The sequence below is a fragment of the Macaca thibetana genome, chromosome 12 (assembly GCF_024542745.1).
Source record: "Macaca thibetana thibetana isolate TM-01 chromosome 12, ASM2454274v1, whole genome shotgun sequence".
In the NCBI taxonomy this organism is placed as follows: domain Eukaryota; kingdom Metazoa; phylum Chordata; class Mammalia; order Primates; family Cercopithecidae; genus Macaca; species Macaca thibetana.
This window is the reverse complement of record NC_065589.1, coordinates 92,254,328-92,267,959: the sequence shown is the minus strand read 5'-3', so window position 1 is coordinate 92,267,959 and position 13,632 is coordinate 92,254,328. Positions and strand designations below refer to the sequence as shown.

General features: G+C 37.7%; 1 protein-coding gene and 1 long non-coding RNA gene across 3 annotated transcripts in view; one reads left to right on the top strand and one right to left on the bottom strand.

The window, feature by feature from the left end:
• RND3 (Rho family GTPase 3) overlaps positions 1 to 13,632 on the bottom strand; it is a 1,016,315-nt gene that overhangs the window by 202,669 nt on the left and 800,014 nt on the right. The window lies entirely within an intron of this gene.
• The window catches only part of LOC126931994 (uncharacterized), a 67,708-nt gene that overhangs the window by 43,801 nt on the left and 10,275 nt on the right, over positions 1 to 13,632 (top strand). For both annotated transcript variants that reach the window (XR_007718072.1, XR_007718073.1), the window contains exon 4: positions 12,427 to 12,495. This is a non-coding gene — a long non-coding RNA (uncharacterized LOC126931994). The remainder of the gene's footprint in view (positions 1 to 12,426; positions 12,496 to 13,632) is intronic.

Here is a 13,632-nt window from a genome sequence, read left to right as displayed (position 1 = left end):
TTCAAGTAAACTAAGGTTTGATGATTCTATTAAACTCTCTTTTAGAAAAACTTCAGAGACTACAGTGTAGCAATTATTGTCACAAATAATTAGCAAAAAACAATGGAAACCCCAGTGATCCACTCTTGAGAATTATTTTAAGTGTGGTTAGTGAGGAAGTGCCCTACAGAAAGGGCTTTAAGTAATTGAGTTAAAAATCCACTCTCTGATGTATTTCCTCTAGTAAACTAATCCCTTATTCTGGGGTGGGGTAAATGAGTGGGACCCACGACTGTTGTGTGCTGATCATGGAAGGAAGCTATTGCTGTGGCATATGGAGATGATATGGGCTGAATCATGCCCCCCACCCCTGCCAAGATTCATATGTTGAAACCCCAACCCCCAGTATCTCAGAATGTGACTATATTAAAAGTCTTTAAACTTACTTAAATTAAGATGTGGTCATTTGAGTTAGCCCTAATCTAATCTGACTGATATCCTTATATGAAGAGGAAATTAAGCTACAGATATACTCAGAGGAAAGACCATGAGAAGCCACAGGGATATGACTGTAAGCCAAGGAGAGAGGCTTCAGCCTTCAGGCTTCAACCCTGTCAACACCTTGATCTTAGGTCTGTAGCCTCCAGAATTGTAACAAAATACATTTCTGTTTTTTAAGCCACCCAATTGGTGGCATTTTGCTCTGGCAGCCGGAACAAACTAATACAAATCTGCAGGATTCAATGGCAATTTCAAGGGGGAGGAATGTTGCACTTCTTAAATGACACTACTCAAAACTGCTAGACTGTGGTAACCTATCAATGAAGGACAATGTAACGTAGTGTGATAGACTATGGAAGGCTCCATGAACCACGGACAGTTAATGTTTGGGCATAATAGGGCTAGTTAGATGGAAAGTACTGGCTCTTCAGACTATATTACATGAGAGGCCATAGGTTACATGAACTTTATTCCCTAAATTCACTTGAGGCAGCCACAGGGGAGGAAAGTCAAGTACTGGGTAGGAAGCTAGGGATAATAGTCTTTTAACTATAATGTCTGTACCCAATCATTCATTCATTTATCAAAAAGATATTAATTATAACTGCTATATGCTAGGCGCCATGTGGGATATGGAGACTATAATAGTAAACAAAATGAGTATGATTTTTTTCAGGATATACAATCTAGTAGAAATACAGACAAGTAAGTAGATAATATAACAATGTTATATGTACTTCATGAGGCACTTATCTTCTCACTACCTTTTTTTCTTTTTTTCTTTTTCTTTTTTTTTTTGTAAAGTGAACGTAGCTAACTGACTGCAATGGCTTAGGTTCCAAGTTGGTGTTTTGGTTTGGGTTTAGCAGCTTCTCTAAGGGCTGAAATGGTTGAAATCTTGCCTGTTTTCCTGCCAGTGCTTCCTTAAGGATAAGACAGGACTCAATGACAAGATCGGGTATTGCCATGGATTAGAATACCCAGTCCTCACGGTTCCACAGATAGTCAGGGAAAGGTATGTCATTAGGCAGTAAAAGGAATTCTGGGCATTTGGCATTCAGCAGTCTGCAGGATACAAACTAGGTGACAGGTGAATGCCCCACTGGCTGGTCAGGGGCTGCCACTAGGGCAATCTGACTCCAGGTATTAGGCATAAGCAAGCAGTTAGCTTCAAAGTACAATAGTAGAGACCTTATCTGAGAATTCCAATTACAGGGGTTGAAGGCAAAGTTCAAACGAAATGGGAGAGAAATGGTATTGGCAAGTGACTTAAGACAGTGACTTAGGGTTGACAGTCAGGAGGCTTGACAGTAAATTAGTCCAAGTGTTTGCATATGTTGATGGATATCCCAGTCTCCTTTGGAGATTCTCACTTGTGCCTGGACCTCATCCCCAGAGATTTTGATTCAGCTATTTTATTGCTAAACCTGGACATTTATTTCCTTAAATAACTCAGCATGGAATTATGATGTGCACCAAAGATTTTAAATTGCTGAATTACAATAACAGAGGGCAAAAAGCAAGCAGGCATGTGCATGTGTGTAGATAGTGTGTCTATGTGTTGGGGGAGGAAGAAGATGAGCAGCAGGAAGATCTTTGTTCGCCAGAATAACCTCAGTAGAAGATTCTCTGCTGAAGAGGGGAATACGTTTTGTGTGATCAAGGGAAACTAAAGAGGATTTGAAACTGTGCTAAATATCTGCATGTAGAAAAGTTGGCTGCAGGGTTTCTTAGGGAAGTTAAAGGAAATACTAATTGTATCTCCATAGCAACAGGCTGCCTAGTTCTGCCTCTGCCTCTCTGCTTTCCTACACTTATCCTCAACATTCAAGTCCTTATATATTTCCTATATGAACAGGCATAAGCCTTATCATAAAATAATAACTATGCTTTCCTTTCTATTATCTAGTATTGAAATCTATGTAGAGTGCCTTTTAGGTTTAAAATCCAAATCTGTTCTCTAAACAAGAGCTAACTGACCAGGCACATTAAATCTACCTTTGGCCTGTGATCTCTGCACTTTGGGAGGCCAATGTGGACAGATTGCTTGAGCCCAGGAGTTCAAGATAAGCCTCGTCAACATAGTGAAACTCCATCTGTACAAAAAAAAAAAAAAAATTAGCTGGGCATGATGGTGTGCACCTGTAGTCCCAGCTATTTGGGAGGCTAAGGCAGGAGGATTGCTTGAACCTGGGAGGCGGAGGCTGCAGTGAGCACAGATCACACCACTGCACTCCAGCCTGGGCAACAGAGCCAGACCTTGTCTCAAAAACATTTAAAAATTTAAAAAATAAATAAATCTACCTCTGGTGGCATAGCCGCACAAAAATCTCCTTGCCCCTGAGTGTTAATGATGTTGTAGGGTACAGTAGACTATAAATATCCTCCCCAACCCATGCAAAAACATAAAAAGTATATTTTCTTCCGAATCCCTAGAACCTGTGAATATTTTCTTATTGGCTAAAGTATTAAAATATACTTTAAAGTATAAAATATTACCTTATATGGATAAAGATGTGATTATATTAAGGATCTTGAGAGGACAATCTCATTCTGGGATGTACCCAGGTGGGCCCTAAATGGCATCACAAAGGTCCTTATGGGAGAGAGGCAAAGGGAAATCAGATAGACACACAAAACACAGGGAGGTGTTATGGCCACAGAGGCAGAGGTTGGAGTGATGTAGCTTCAAGTCAAAGAATGCCAACAGCTACCAGAAGCTGGAAGAGACACAGAATGGATTCTCCTTTTGAGCCTCATAGGGAATGTGGTCCTAATAATATCTTGCTCTTGCACTTCCAACCTCCAGAACTGTGAGATACTCAATTCCTGTAGTCATAAGCCACCCAGTTTGAGGTAAACTAATACAGATCTGGGTACCAGGAAGTGAGGTGCTGTGGTAACAATACCTAAACACTTTAAAGTGGCTTTGGAATTGGACAATGGGTAAAGTCTGGAAGAATTATGAGGTGCATGACACAAAAATTCTACATTGCTTTGAGCAGATTGTTAAAAGAAATATGCAACTAAAAGACACTGCTAATGAGTGCTCAGAGGGGAGAAGCAGCACAGTAGAGAAGGCTTCTATTTTCTAAGAGAATATATATATTTTCATGAACAGAATATTGATAGAAATATGAATGTTAAAGGTACGGTTGGCAAGAACTCAAAAGGAAATGAGGAACATGTTGTTGGAAATAGAAGAAGAGGTGGCTCTTGTTACATAGTTGCAGAAGATTTTGCCAAACTGCATCCTACAGTTATATGAAAAGTAGAATTTGTAAGTGATAAACTTGGACATTTAGCTGAGGAGATATCCATGCAAAGTATTGCAGGTGTGCCCTGGGTTTTTCTTGCTGCTTATAGTAAAATGAGAGAGGAAAGAGATAAATTGAGGAAAGAACAGTCAAGCAAAAATGAATCAGATATTGATATGAGAAATTATCAGCCTTTACAGCTTGAAAATAATGCCAAAATTAGAAGAGTCACTGTTAGGAAAGCACGCTCTGGAGACAAAACCAAGGGTGTAGTTGGGCACCTATTAACTAAAGAGATTAGGCGTGTGACTCACGGATCCACTCAATAGTCTCAGTGGAAGCCAAGAATCAAGATGAGTTTATCCAGGGAAGATTTGTGGAGCGTGCTGTTGTCTCATGTTGTGTATTCCTGTGAAATTCACAGAAGACCCACAGGTTTTCAAGAATATTATATTAGCAGAAACATCGTTAGTTCGATTGAGAAAGACAAAGACAAGACAACATGAAGAAATACTGTTGGACTCCAAAATTCTACACGCAAAAAAATGCTGATAAAACTAATCAGCTAAAAATAGGTGCTACCCTCCAAGAAAAAGAATGACTCTGAGAGTAGACATTAATGAAGAGGCATACACAGTTGTGAGTCATAGAGGACTCTCATGCCTTGAAACCTGATGGAATTTGTCCTGCTCAATTTTAAACTTACTTGGAACCTGTGACCATTTTATTCTTTCCATTTTCTCCTTTCTGAAGTGACAATGTCTATAACTGTCTGTCCCACCATTACATTTTGAAAGAAGATAACTTATTTTCTAATTTCCTAGGCAGACAGAAGGAGAATTTTGCCCCAGAATAAACCATATCCAGACCCTCACCCATACCTGATTTAGATGATGATTGTCTTCGTCCATTCAGACTGCTGTAACAAATTACCAAAAAATTGGATGACTTAAAAGCAACAGGAATTTTTTTTTCTTACAGTTCTATAAGCTAGAAGGTTGAAGACTGAGGTGGCAGCAGAGTCGGAGTCTGGTGAGGGCTTAATTTCTGCCTCACGGATGGTGTCTTCTTGCTGCGTCCTCACATGGTGGAAGGAGGCAAGGCAGTTTTCTGGGGCCTCTTTTATAATCCCTTTCAGGAGGGCAGGGCCCTCCTAACCTAATCACCTCCCAAAGTCCTCACCTTCTAATACCATCACCTTAGTGATTAGAATTTAACATATGAATTTAGGGAAGACACAAACATTCAGACCATAGCAATGATACTTAGGACTTTTGAACTGATATTTAGACGATATTTTTGGACTTGAATAGATGCTTAAATCTATTGAGAATTTTTGCAATGTTGGAATTAAGTGAATATATTTCACAGGTGGGACAGATGTGAATCTTTTGGGTCATAGGTCACAGATGTGGTAAGCTTAAAAAATGGCAAAAGGGCATTTTTATTTTATTTTATGGCAAAAGATGTGACAAAGTTAAGAATCTTGAGAGGAGGAGCTTATCCTGGATTATTCAAGTGAATCCTCAGTGCTACCACAGGTGTCCCCATAAGACAGAAGCAGAGGGAGAACAGATACAGACACCCAGAAGAAGAGGAGGTGATACGATTACAGAGGCAGAGATTGGAGTGATGTAGCTGTAAGTCAGGACATGCCAACAGCTACCAGAAGCTGGAGGAGGAAAAGAATGGTTTCTCCTCTAAAGCATCAGCAGAAAATGCTTCCCTGCCAGCACCTTGATTTTGGCCTTCAGAACCATGAAAGAATAAATCCCTGTAGTTTTATACCACCTATTATGGTAATTTCTTACAGCAGCCCAAGGAAACTTGTACACCAGGTAAATAATAAGGTAACTTTTTATTGGAGTGTGGTAAACACATATATAAAAAGAGACTCATGCTCTCAACACATTTTCTGCCTTTAACAAACTTCCTTTAGTTACAGGCCCGTCAGGTTCGCATGCCCACTGCACAGTAACATACCAACACACTGAGACAGTAGGGTTTGCAGCAAAGAGAGCATTTAATGATCACAGGGTAGCTGAACAAGGAGATGAGAGGGACTCTCAGATACATCTCCCTTAGGTGTTTTTAAGGGGATCATGGAGGGCAAAGGGCTAGAAAATTGGGATCATTGATCAGTCAGGGTAAGGGGATGAATTCGTCAGGATGTGGAAACCGTATGTATATCCAGTGAGTCAGTATGTCATGGAATCTTTCAGACCAACTGACATCAGTGATTTCATCAGTATGCAGGGCCTGAAAGAATCTCTCAAATGGAAAATTTGATGTTTCACAATGCTTAAGATGTTATCTACAGAGCAGTTAAAGGGAACTATAATCCTGGGACAGGGTCTAATGTGATTCTGAGGAAACAGGCAGCAAATGACTATGAGGAAGTGGGTCAGAGAGCAGCTGACCTAATGATTAATGCTAAGTGTGCTGCAAGCTTGGTTTTTTTTTTTTTCCTCCCCCTCTCTTCTTCCCTGATTAATTTTATAAACTTTATAGGGATGGTTTCACTTTCCTGATATTCTGGTATGTGGAAACTGATGACTACATTACCACTGAGTATTGGTCATAGGAAGAAAAACAATTGCCTACAAACTACAATAGTATACTCTTGAATATCAAATTTTTATTTTCTGTTCCCAGGCAATGATAACAAGGGAGAATCTGCAGAAATGCCTTCATTAAGTTAAAATTTAATACCATGCTCCTGGATTTTAGAAAGAACAAAAGTGGGATACAGCCATACCTGAAATATTTCCAAGATTTCTAGCTATTTCTCTTGATAAAGGCATTTTCCCTTTAAGAGTATCTACTTCCTCGTATTAAAATAAGGATGGTGGACTAGTCCCATGGGGTGGCTGGAAGATGTATGTTAGGACAAAGGTGACATAAAACAGGCAGTAAAAAATTATCATTGCCCCATCATCAACTGCAGGAGCTCATAGCTCATCTGCTTTTGCTCTGACTTCCAGGAGACTCAGAGATAAATGTAATCTTTATCATAGTAACTCAATAGGCTGAGTGATTAGCATATGGTGGTTTCTTTTTAATTCATATATTTAATTTATATTAATTTTATCAGCATTATTGTATGTTTTTCTCACTATAAACTGCTTTCTGGAGACAGGTTAGGTAGGCATAGTTAATAAGTGGTCAATTATGTTTGCTTATATTGTCTATGAAGATAATTGTCTTATATGGTCTATCCTGTGTTTGTTTTGGTGGAAAGTGATGGGGGCTCAAAAAAGTTAGCAGGCAGAAGTATCTGGCTCCTTTAAACAACCAGTTTATCTTGCATCCAGAAAAATTATTTCCACTTTGGGAAAGAACATCCTTTAAAATGAACCTACTTAGAAAGGAAGCAAGGCCAAGCCCTCTCTATAAAGAGAAAACTTTGCCAAGGAACTACAGAGCTCCTGGAGGGCATGCAATACCTAGAATAAGTAACAGAAATGTCTGAGAAGCATAAGTCAAGTCTTCATGCTGCATATCAGCTGGCTGAGTAGAAATTGACGTTAAAACTTCAAAAATGGCATGGAAGAGCCAGATGGGAGAACAGTACGCTATATATTCAAAATAGGATTTCAAGTAGTTTATCAAATGTGTTTACAATACCCCCAAACCAATGCTTATTTAAACTGGCCATATGTTGTAGTTTGTGTATATAAATTCAAATTAACTTAAAGAAACTGTGTTACGTCTGTCAAGGATGCACATTTGAGGTAAGCCTGCAGATTTGGTGAGAGCACCGTGCTAAGCAATTAATGTGGACCACAACATTGATTGCAACAGGTAATACAGCAACATAATTTTTTAATACAAATTTCTAGGAAGTACACTTTTTAGATATCAGTACTTAATAGGCAAAATGATCCAAGCACAATTATTTTTATAGTTTTATGACCTGACCATCACTGAGGAGATGGCTTAAATGCATCAGTGACTTGCATTCTTTTTTTTTTTTTTTTTTTTGTAACATCACATGACCTTGTCTCTGTGCTTCTGTGGAAAGAAGGAGAGAGAACTCTGGTATCTTTTCGTCTTATAAGAATACCAATCCTATTGGATTAGGGCCTCACCTTTATGACATTATTTAACCTTAATTACCTTTTTAAATACGCTATCTCTTCAAAAATAGTCACTCTGGGGGTTATGGCTTCAACATATGAATTTAGAGGGAACAGAATTTGTCCTGTTTGGGAACATAATTTGGACTCGTCCAAGGGGAGAGTCTAGTGCTTGGAGAAACTTAAAGTCCTGAAAGGCGTTGCCCTGCAGTGTCGATCCTGTTGGTGGCTAATACCCACATGCAAGTGACATTACAACAAGCTTCTGTTGCTTGAAGATCTCTTCAGCCTCCTAAGTCAACCATCATCCCTTCCAGTAGGTAGTACATTCACTGGCCTTTTTGCATGAGTATTTTGTTTTTGTTGTTGTTGTTGTTGTTTTTGAGATGAAGTCTCACTCTGTTGCCCAGGTTGGAGTGCAGTGGTGCAATCTCAGCTCACTGCAACTGCCACCTACCAGGTTCAAGTGATTCTCCTGCCTCAGCCTCCCAGGTAGCTGGGATTATAGACATGTATCACCACGCCCAGCTAATTTTTATATTTTCAGTAGAGATGGTGTTGCGCCATGTTGGCCAGGCTGGTCTTGAACGCCTCACCTCATGTGATCCACCCACCTCAGCCTCCCGAAGTGCTGGGATTACAGGCGTGAGCCACTGCGTCCGGCCATTTTGGCATGAGTGTCTATCTATACTGTGGGAAGAAATATTTGCAGGTAAAAGCTGGTTGCCACTATAAGTCGAGCTTATCCAACCTGCAGCCCATGGGCCACATGTGGCCCAGGACGGCTTTGAACATGGCCCAACACAAATTCATAAACTTTCTTAAAACACTATGAGATTTTTTTGCAATTTTATTTTAGCTTATCAGTTATCATTAGTGTTAGTGTATACTATGTGTGTCCCAGGACAATCCTCCTTCCGATATGGCTCAGGAAAGCCAGAAGATTGGATACTCCTGCTCTAAATCTTGTGTCTTGTTCACTGTTGTATCCCCAGCCTCACCTCGTGGCGGGCATATTGTCAGTCCTTGTCAAGGATTTATGAAGTGAATGATCTTATACAGCAGCACCAGTTCCTTCACTCTTACACTTCTCAAATTGGGGCAGGCAGCACTCTGAAGGGTTGCCACATGTGCTAGGGGTTTTAAGACATGGGTTAAACATACACATCTCAGAGAAGCACAAATTTTACTTGATTACAAGTCATTTAAAATTTCATGTAATATTAAGCTAACCTTTGGTCTGTTGCAAAAAAAGAAAGCAAGTTCTCATAAATGTCAAGGCCAAGGTGATTTCTTTGTGTACCATTCTCCCTCAGCTTCCCCAAGGATCTAGGTTAACTCTGTGTTCTCACTCTTGCACCGGGTACTTAGAGATACCAAATAGAAAACACAGAAGATATCTACATTTATCCACAGATCCATAAAGAAAAATGCATGTTCCAGGTTCAAGGATGATAACTATCATAAGATTATATTGATATTCTTTTTGCTGCTTTAATTCTCTATGAGAATTAGACAATGTACAGAAACCATATAAGTACAGCTTTACAGAGACAATAAAGTACAACATTCAAAGGCTTCTATTTCATAAAAAGAGATTAGGCAAAGTGCTGCTTAATGTTTCATAAAATTAGTCACAGATGGTAGGACCTCCTAAGGTCTCCTGGGTCACCTCTACTGACCCTGTACTGATGCTTTTTAAAAATATACCTTTGACTATGGAGGGCTAATATGTCAATTACTTGCTCTGAATTCTGTTCCAATGGTTAAGTACTCCTGCTAATGCTAATAGATATATTTCCACATTGATCCTCTGGCACTCTCTAAACATTTCTCCTTTATTATGATGCCACCTCAATGGATTCTGGCAAATTTCTAACTAAAAATTATTCCTCCAGCATAACCTATGTAAAACACAGTTGGATTCTACTTTGTCTCTCCTTCTTCCACCAGATAGATTTACTCATTTTAGAAATTTACTGTGGAGTTCTATGTTTTCAAAAGCATTCAGACTGAATGCGATTTATAGCTATCATTCAGACCTCATCATTTGCTGTAATGATTTTATAAGGGTTCTACTACAACAGAAGAACTTTACCTATTTTCACAGCATCAATATGGTTATGATTCTTAATCACTGGCCCTCAAGCCTCTTAAAGACACACTTTGGTTGTGTTACTTATATTTATGTGTATTTGTCTTCCTCCAGAAGGTGACTTTAAGCAGCTTCCTTTCTAACTATTCTTGATTTCTATGCATTTTACATTTGTCTACAAAATGGACTCATACTTTTGCATCTGTTTAAAATCTTTTCAATTTGCCCTCTCTCTGTTTTTGGTCATGCTTGCTTTGGATTTGACTTCTAGTTGTCCTTGTTATACATAAAATCCAAGGACATTTTAGCACTGATGCTTACAGAATTTATTATGCCTTGGAGAAGATCTTGATACTTGATACTTTGTCTCAAAATATATCTATAAACAAACAACCTTAAATCCAGTTCATTGTACATTTATCCAAACTACCTCACTGCTATCTGACTTACATGCGCAACTGCAATGAATGGGAACTATGTCTGTGTCATTCAAAATGTATCAGGAAAAAAATTTGAGGTGATCTATGACTTTTTAAAGCTGAGTGGCTTTGCTGAAATGCAGAGTACAATTGAGAAACATGGCTTTATCAGTCATGGAAAGCACTGTCCTACTCAATTAAAAAGAAAAAAGGAAAGAAAGGAAAAATAAGAAAGAAATTATCATCTGTGACAAGATAGATAATTTATGATACAAGGAATGCTTTCAAAAATAATTATTAGTATAGAAAGAAGATGTCAAATACTTACAAAAAGATTTTTCTCCTTCTACAATCCAAAAAGGTGTTCATTTACATAAGCAGATTGTGGATAAAATGTGTAAAATACCAGGAATAAATCCAAGTGACTTTTTAACACAATTTACAAAGCTACATAAATCAGTCTCAGAGATTTTTCTTCAGAAATCTGTGTAAAATATCTTAAATGGCCTTGAGACCAGTTTAAAAGATCAAGGATGTGTTAGCATATATGAAGAGAACTCAGTAATCATTTTAAGGAAATATAACTGGCAACCAGACCTATTAACCTTTTCATGTGTTCATGGCATCAAAATATATTTCTAAATTTTGTTTTTTAAAATCATTCTTTAAAGGACCTAGGAAATTGAGATGATTCCAGTGTGCATAGCTGGTTTATTGGTATAAATATATCATCATTTTGGTATTTAAAACACAATTAAACTCTCTTAAAAATTAACAATTCAAGAGAAAAAAAAATTGTACAAAGGGTTTGAAGCAACCATTCAAAGAGAGAACCCAAAACAGACACAAAGTGTTTCACCAATAATCAGGAAACTGCAAATTAAAACAATATTAAAATACCATTTTGTATCCATCAGTTTTGTTAAATAAAAACAGGAAATTTCAACAATAATCAGGAAAATGCAAATTAAACTAACAAAACTACCATTTTTACATCCATCAGTTTTGTTAAATAAAAAACGAGTGTTAGCAAGGTTATAGCAAAACAACTTTCTTACAACCCTGGTAGGAGTGTAAATTGATATACTTTATTGGAAAGAACTTAACAAAATCTAGTGATATAAAAAAGGTATATATCCCATTACCCAGCAGGAATTGTACTTCTAGATTTAAGAGGTTCACAAAAAAACAAGTACAAAAATGTTCAATGCAGAAATATCTATACTAGCAAAAAAAATGGTAAAAAAAATATATACTTGTAAGAAAATTCCACATAGCAGCCAAAACGAGCCACATATGAATTTTAAAGTTTGAAAAATATCACATATGTGATTAGTGAATCTATGTACCTAATATAAAATCATGCACAAAAGTCATAAACACTAAATTTAGGAAAATATGACCTTGGGGTGCAGTTGAAAGAAAATGTGATAGAGGAGAGACACATGATGGGTTTTGTCTATTTATTAAATGGATAATTTCTTAAACTGGGTGGTTGAGTACCTTGGGGTCTAGCATATTATTCTGCATACTTTGGTGAGCATATATATGAAGTAACAATGCTTCATTAAACTGGTATTAGGATCAATTTAATAAAACTCAGTCAAAATATTACATCTGTTTACATATTTCCATTAAGATGCCAAGACTTGATGTCCTTGGTTTTTTGGTTTTGTCTTTTCCTACAAATTAGTGTTTCAGTAGAACTCTTTAATTCAAATGTTAAAAAATAAAATAAAATAAAATGGGTAATTGAGAAGACCTAAGTCCCACATGCATTGAGCTTTCTTCACCAATTCTCTTTATGATATTTATACAGACAAATAAACACAAACACACCTTGACCTTCAACCTCTTCTCTCTGTAGAATGATGAACTTCCCCTGGCTTGGAGCTGACTCGGTGTCTTAGATGTGGCTCTGTATCATGTTTTGCTTTTGGCACAATTCTTTTTTATTCTCTGCTTGTAAAGATCACACACAACGATTGCATTTACTAAGAATCTGGTTATAAATGTTTAATAGCCTTGTATTCTAACTGAAAGTCAATCCGTGCCCCTCGTGCTTATTACTCAATTGTATTTCTATCTTTGTGCAGAAATACAGGCACAAAGACAAGAGATGTCTAGCAGAAGAGAGTTGCAAATTCAGATATCACAGAAGCCAGGTAAACAAATAAATGATGCAGGCAAGAGGTAAGGAGAAAATGAAGAGTTTATGTCTCTTCTTTTGGCACAGACACTAGTCAAGTCCAGGCCGTTTTTGGAAAGTAAAAATGTAGATTCTGTATTGCCAAATCCTCCAGTTGCTCAAAGATGCAAGGAATTCAGATCTGTATGTGAAGTTGGCAACAAACTTTGCATATAATTTTAGCCCTGTTTGGGTCAAACCAAACAGATCTGCAGCCATAATTAGCCCCTGGGCTGCCAGTTCTGTGCTGTAGAGACTTCTGCTCTACATACTATGGAATCTGCTGATGAAGAGAAAACTCTTTGCCATAAAAAGAGGTGTGGGAATAATTCCAACCGCTAAAATACCCTATTTTCCTAAACAAAGTGTGGGGCTACTCACCAGTTCCTTAGAGGGTACACATGGGGAAGACTCTACCTACAGATACCATTTGGAAGACAGCTCCAGGAGGCCATCAGATCCTCTGCCCCAGAGCTGTGTGGTCTGCCTGATCTTTGTCACCCACTGGAAGTGTGCAGTAAGAGTCAGGATGAGCCTTGACAAGAGGGACAGAGAAGTCCTTCTAGGTAAGTGCTGCCCTAGGTGACCCTGACACTTCTATTATTAAATAAGCCTCTATTTTTGTTGCTGTTGTTTTTATTTCTTTTTTTTTTTTTTTTTTTTTTTTCATGAGTATTTAGAAATGTCCTTCATGGTCCCTAAAAAACTTCTTTAGAAACAACCTAAATGTCCCAAAGTAGTAAAGTACTTAAATTATGTTACATATGTCAAATTTTATACAGGTCTTAAAATAAATTACTATGAAATCTATATTCAAGGCAGAAGGTGTTAAAAGTGTGTTAAAATAATTAAATAAGAGGTCATTAGACTGAGGTGACTCCTATCCCCGGGTTCTTACGTAAACAAACTGAAACATAACTCAGAATTTAAAATAAAAATAAACTCAAACTCAGCTGATAATAGGCAGCCAACTAGATATTAGATGTATTGTCTTGAATTTCCCAGAATAGTACTACTTGAGAGGACCATTACCTTTATTTTATAAATGAAGAAACAAGATTAGAGAAGTCAAATAACTTGCCCGAGAACAAACAGCTAATATATAGCAGAAACA